Below are 6020 nucleotides of genomic sequence, written 5' to 3'. Positions count from 1 at the left end.
ATCTTTGTTTTGGCATTCTATAACATACCTCAAAAGTCTAGAAACATCTCATGTCCGCAAGTCGCGATTTTCAATGGTACTATATACACATATGATACATGACTGCGAGGTAATTTTTAATGCTGATGCCAAAAAATCTAAAATCAAGACAATCTGACATCTCTGAAAAAAGTTATACCTGTTTTTCATCTGTCAACCCATATTATTATAACAGTTGCAAACTTACTACGCAAACTATGTTAGCGGAACCAAATTTTGCATGAAGGTTTTAATATCCATTATCATTCATATCTATCACAAAAGGGGAAATATATATATATAACAAAATGGTATTTTTTGAGAAAAGGAGAAATTTTGGTATATGCGCTAAAAAACATCCTGGTAAAATCTTGGAATTAGTGCTAATAGGTTAATTTTTTTTGTTTTTATCTTTTTTTAAATATTCTACCACTTGTGTCAAAAATCTAAAAAAATCTCATGTCCGCAAATCCCAATTTTCCTGGTTTGAAGATAAGGTGCAGATTTTAAAAAGTTGAAAAACAACACTTCAGATATTTGTGTCAGATCAACATGAATAAGGTGCATTACTTTTAAGGGATGATCATGTCGACTTGTTTGTGAGTTTTGTTGGAATAAGTGTAAAAAAATACCTTTAAATCATGTCGCTTATGTTATTATACATATAAAAATTTAAACTTTTCTTATTAATTTTTTTAAGTCTGCACCTTACTTAGTTTAACCTGCAAAATTGGGACTTGCGCACATGAGATTTTTTTTAGATTTTTGACATAAGTTATAGAATATTTAAACAAAGATAGAAACAAAAAAATTAGCCTATTAGCACTAATTCCAAGATTTTACCAGGATGTTTTTAGCGCATATCCCAAAATTTCTCCTTTTCTCAAAAAATACCATTTTGTTATAGATATGAATGTTTTTTGCATTGCATTGTTTTGACAGGTATAACTTTTTTCAGAGATGTCAGATTGTCTTGATTTTAAAAATTACCTCGAAGTCATGTATCATATGTGTATATAATACCATTGTCCATTATTGCTAATTTTGAAAATCTCCATTTCGCGCTTTGACCTTGAAAATCGCGACTTGCGGATATGAGATTTTTCTAGACTTTTGAGGTATGTCATAGAATGCCAAAACAAAGATATTAAGCCAAAAAAATTTCTATTAGCACTCATTCCGAGGATTAGTACTATTTTTTAAGATTGATAGTATTTGGTTTGAATATATAATAAACAGTAGAAGGCCTAAAATTGAGCCTTGAGGTACACCGTATTTTAACGTTTTATTTTGGCTGAAAGTGTTTGAGACTTTTACATGCATTCCTCTGTTATTCAAATAACTTTTGAACCATTCTAAAATGTGTCCTCTAATACCAATTTTCCCAACAGTAGATCGTGTATTGTGAAAGAGTGTAGACGTATTCGACTTTCATAGTAAATTTTCAATCGGTATAGGATTTAACAAGTACTTAGTTAGCCAGCAAGGCTTTCAAGTCATCAATAGCCCAGTGGTAGTGACGTCGGACCGGAGAGCTGAAGGAACGGCGTTCGATTCCCAGCTGGGTCCAAGTTTATTTGGAGGTTTTTTTTAAAAACAAATAAATATCATTCGCTTGAATTAAAGCTTATGAAATCGGGCGATATAGCGGGGACATCGGAGGGTGCTCCAGCTACAGCACAAAAAAAAACAATCAACGGCAATCAAGCCAACGGCAAGTGGGCCAACGGCAACAACAGCCGATATGGGGCATAAGAGGAGAGGCAACTTTGGGAAGCCGAACCAAAATAACCTGCCGAAGCGTCGTTCCGAAAACCCTTCAGCTGAGCTGCCAGCTGAAGAGGAGTAATCGGCGCGTACAGCGAAGGTTCAAGCGGCAGCTAAAATCCATCAACAGATGAAGTCACATCAGGAAGATGATGTAAATTACATGTCCGAGGGGGGAGAAGGGCATTTCATTTCTGGTGACAGCAACAATCTGCCTGGTCTGACATCGTCAGAGCCGTCATCAGACGAAGACGAAGAGGAGGAGCAGACCCTATAAACCAAAATTGATGAATTTGAGAGGAAAATGGATGCCCTCAAAAAAGAAGTTGCGCCCCTGATCCAGGTCATGAAAGTAAAACAACAAGCGCGCAGAGCCAAAGAAAAACAAGAGCTCGCCGACAAGGAAGCCGCTAAAGCAGCCAAAGCAGCGGAACAAAAACAACAACAAGAGCAGCTTCGACTGCAGCAAAAAGAAGACCCTCAACCCCAGCAACAACAACAGCAGCAACAACAACAGTTGCCTGTACAAGTTGCACAAAAAAAAAACACTTGCCAGTGCAGCAACAAGAACAGCCACAGCAGAAACAACAACAAAAACTGCCAAAGCAGCAACAACAACAACAACCAAAACAGCAAAACACACAGCAACAACAACAAGCTGCAGAGGCAGACAAGCCTAGTGGAAGCAAGCAGCAGGAGCGGACTCATCAGCAGCAGGCCCAGGAGCAGCAGCAGAGAGGACACCAGCAGCAGCCACAGACAAACAAAATAAGGAAAGAGAATGTGCCACCTATAAATGTTTTTAAAATGGAGCTAGAAGACACCATAAAATTATGTAAGTCGGCCATAGGCGAAAGCTTTTTTATCAAACGTATAAGTAGTAATAGACATGCTATCCACTGCAATACAGTGGAAAATCATAAAAAAATTAGAATTTTGTTAAAAGAAGCCACCACTGAGTACTTCAGTTTTACCCCTAAGTTGGAGAAAATCCAAACGGTCCTTCTAAAGGGCATAGATTCCTGCACGAAACCAGGTTGTCACTTGGGATAAATTAAAAAGGCGCGGTGACATGCTTCAATGCGTGCGCTGCCAAAGGTTCGGCCATGCCGCAGCTAACTGCGAAATGCAGTCGCGCTGTGTAAAGTGTAGAGAGAATCACAATAAGGGGGAGTGCAAACTCGGGGAGGAACGGGTCGAAGATAAGGCCCAGCTAAAATGCGCAGTCTGCGGAAGCGTCGGGCACCCTGCTAATTATCGGGGCTGTCCGAGGTTTCAGCAAATGAAGCAACAAAAAACGGCGAAGCAGGCTGTCGTAGAAAAACGTCCAGATGGGCGTGCTCCTATCGTCAACCCGAGCATCTCTTTCGCCCAAATGGCGCAAAGAGCAATGCCGAAAGCGACTTAAAAGCCACCAAAGGTTGCCCAACAGGCCTCCGTGCCTAAAGCAACAGCGGCAGAATCAGAGGTTTTGACCTTGTTACTGAGCATTCAAGCACAGTTAACAGGGCTTCAAAGCCAGATAAAAGAGCAGACAGTGAGGGTAGATCATATCTACTCTCAACTGCCTAGCTTAACGCAACCTAGGTCGTAATGGGCGCGCTGTCAGACAGGCCCCTTAGTATCCTAGCTGTGAATGTAAATTTCCTGATTAGGGTCGAACGTAGAGCTAACCTTTTCCAATTGTTGAAAGATCTAAGTCCCGATGTAAGAAGAGACCGGCCCGACTCCATTCAAGGGGGCGGTGTTGCAATCTTCATACGTAAAGGCATTAGTTATAAGGTAATATACAATAGTGAAGTGCGAAAATTTCGATCGCTTGAGGTATGCATTGTATGCATTCCTCTCCAACATGGAAAGCGGGTGTATGCAGTCGCAGCTTATGCGCCAGAAGCACCTCAACCTGCTGACTTTACGGCAGAACTCAAAAAACTTTTTCAGGTGCTACGATTGAATTTGGAGGAAAACTATATCCTCATGGCCGGTGATTTGAACGCCAAACACCAAGATTGGGGAAATCAAATACAGAATCAGCGAGGTAATCATCTGTATAATTGGATGAGTCAAAACAATATTGAATATAGGGTTGATCTGCTGGCTACTGAAAGGCCATCGTTTCCAAGAAGCGGTTCTTTTCTGGATATATTGCTTCTAGACTCAAGACTGACAATAACAGACGCTGTGGGCCAACACCCAAGAAACTGCCTTCGTACAATTGAGTACGACAGCGACCACTGTGGACTCGCCGCCGCAATACAGCTTCCGAACGAGCTTGTGGAATTGGAGGAGTATGTACCGGAGCATTCTTACAACTACGGTAAGATGCGCTGGCCACGCTTCACCAACGCCTTAGCAAGAGAACTCCGTTCGAACAACATAGCCCCTCCAAACGACAGAAATCTGTCGAACAGTGAGATCGATGGTTATCTCCAACAGATGGACGATACCATCTTACAAATGATGAACAGAACGATACCTAAATACAAAGAACGTGACCAAAATAACGTTTACCGAAACGCGACTATTGACGCACTCCACAGACAAAAAAGCGGACTATTGACAAGACTTAAACGTTTATACCGGCGATTTACCGACCCACACGATCTGGAGATTAGAACACTGAAGTCGTCGATCAAAAGCATCAACCAGTTGATCAAAGAAAATTATAGGTTGTCTATTAATTTGTATTGGGACAAAAAAATTCGGGCCGTCAATTCTAGCGACCCGAGCATGTTTCCGCAGATTAATAAGATTTTTAGACGGAATGATCAAAACGAGCTTCCGATTCTTAAGCTCCAGAGAACTGTGGAAAATAGAGACGTACTCCTGACCGCAGGCATAAATCCAGGGGAAGCCATCTTTGACGACGACCTCTTTATAATCGAAGACCCGCAAGAGAAAGTGGAGGCGGTGGGTGCTGCCTTCCAGCAAGTGTACAAGGTAAATGCTAGCATTAACCCGAACCATGACCTGGAAAACAGGGCCCTCCTTCATCACTTCTATCTACGTAATGATATTACGCAATGGCGATCTGAGAATCGCGGTTTTACCGGGTTTAATGAAGAACACTTGGCAAACGCCATCATCGCCGAGCATGCTGGGGCTAACACCCTGTTAGTTACGAAGGTAGAGCTCAAGCTCATCTTCGATTCATTAAAGAAAAACAAATCAGCAGGAGTCGATGGTATATCCAATATTGTACTACGACATCTACCGCAAGAAGCTATTGACATTTTTGCCACTCTGTTCAACAACGCTCTGAATAATGCATATTATCCAAAGCGTTGGAAAACAGCAGTGGTACATCCTCTACCGAAAAAGGGGAAGGACAACTCCAATCCGGCAAATCTCCGGTCGATAAGTCTCCTTCCAAGTATCAGCAAGGTTTTTGAAAAAGTTATCAATAGGGCTCTGTCTCAGTGGGCTGAGGACAACAATATCATACCGGATAATCAATTCGGGTTTAAGGCAGGACATGACACTATTCATGCCGCGTCTAAACTTGTATCTGATATTCAGTGGAAAAAATCTAAAAAACAGTGCACGGGTTGTCTTGTTGATTTGGAAAAGGCTTTCGACACCGTTTGGCTAGAAGGTCTCTACCTTAAATTAACAAGACTTGGTATAAGTAAACCACTTTTATATATGCTTTATGACATGCTCAATGGTAGAACGTTTGTTGTCAAAAGTGGCAATGTAACTTCTACCGGAGTTTTTAATATTAAAAATGGTCTTCAGCAGGGAGCGGTGAACTCACCGATTCTCTTTAGTATTTACACCAGCGATCTGATAGGAAGTCTAACTCAGGCAATTGCGTATGCCGACGATCTAATTGCGTACAGAACAGCTCCAAAAGTTGAGGTCATCAGAATTCTCTTGCAACGTGACTTAGACGTTGCCTTGGTCTGCACAGAACACCTGAATCTGATTACACGCATTACTATTCCAATGAGGTGTTATGCAATGGGGCCAACATAAGTAGAATTGATAACTTTATGCTGAAGCTTGTTCGTGGCCACGTTTCAAGAGCGATGGCCTCTTCAAATAGCTACATTTTTGGGGCTTACTACCCTAACGACGAATACTTCAAGAGTGTGTGTTTAAGCGGCTATATTCCGCCGGAGGCATTCCTCTATTTAGATAGTCGGGGGCTTGTACAGGATAGATTGGCAGTTCCGCTAATCTACCAAAGAACCGTGGACAGGCGACTGCTGTATGACAGGGACATCCTCGCA

At 41.6% G+C, this 6020-nt stretch overlaps 1 protein-coding gene across 8 annotated transcripts in view; it reads right to left on the bottom strand.

The window, feature by feature from the left end:
• LOC129907618 (ATP-binding cassette subfamily G member 4) overlaps nt 1–6020 on the bottom strand; it is a 217799-nt gene that overhangs the window by 55044 nt on the left and 156735 nt on the right. The gene's annotated exons all lie outside the window — the stretch shown is intronic.

The sequence above is a fragment of the Episyrphus balteatus genome, chromosome 1 (genome assembly GCF_945859705.1).
Source record: "Episyrphus balteatus chromosome 1, idEpiBalt1.1, whole genome shotgun sequence".
NCBI classification, from domain to species: domain Eukaryota; kingdom Metazoa; phylum Arthropoda; class Insecta; order Diptera; family Syrphidae; genus Episyrphus; species Episyrphus balteatus.
Note: the sequence above shows the minus strand (reverse complement) of the source record. Positions and strands in the feature narration are given on the sequence as shown.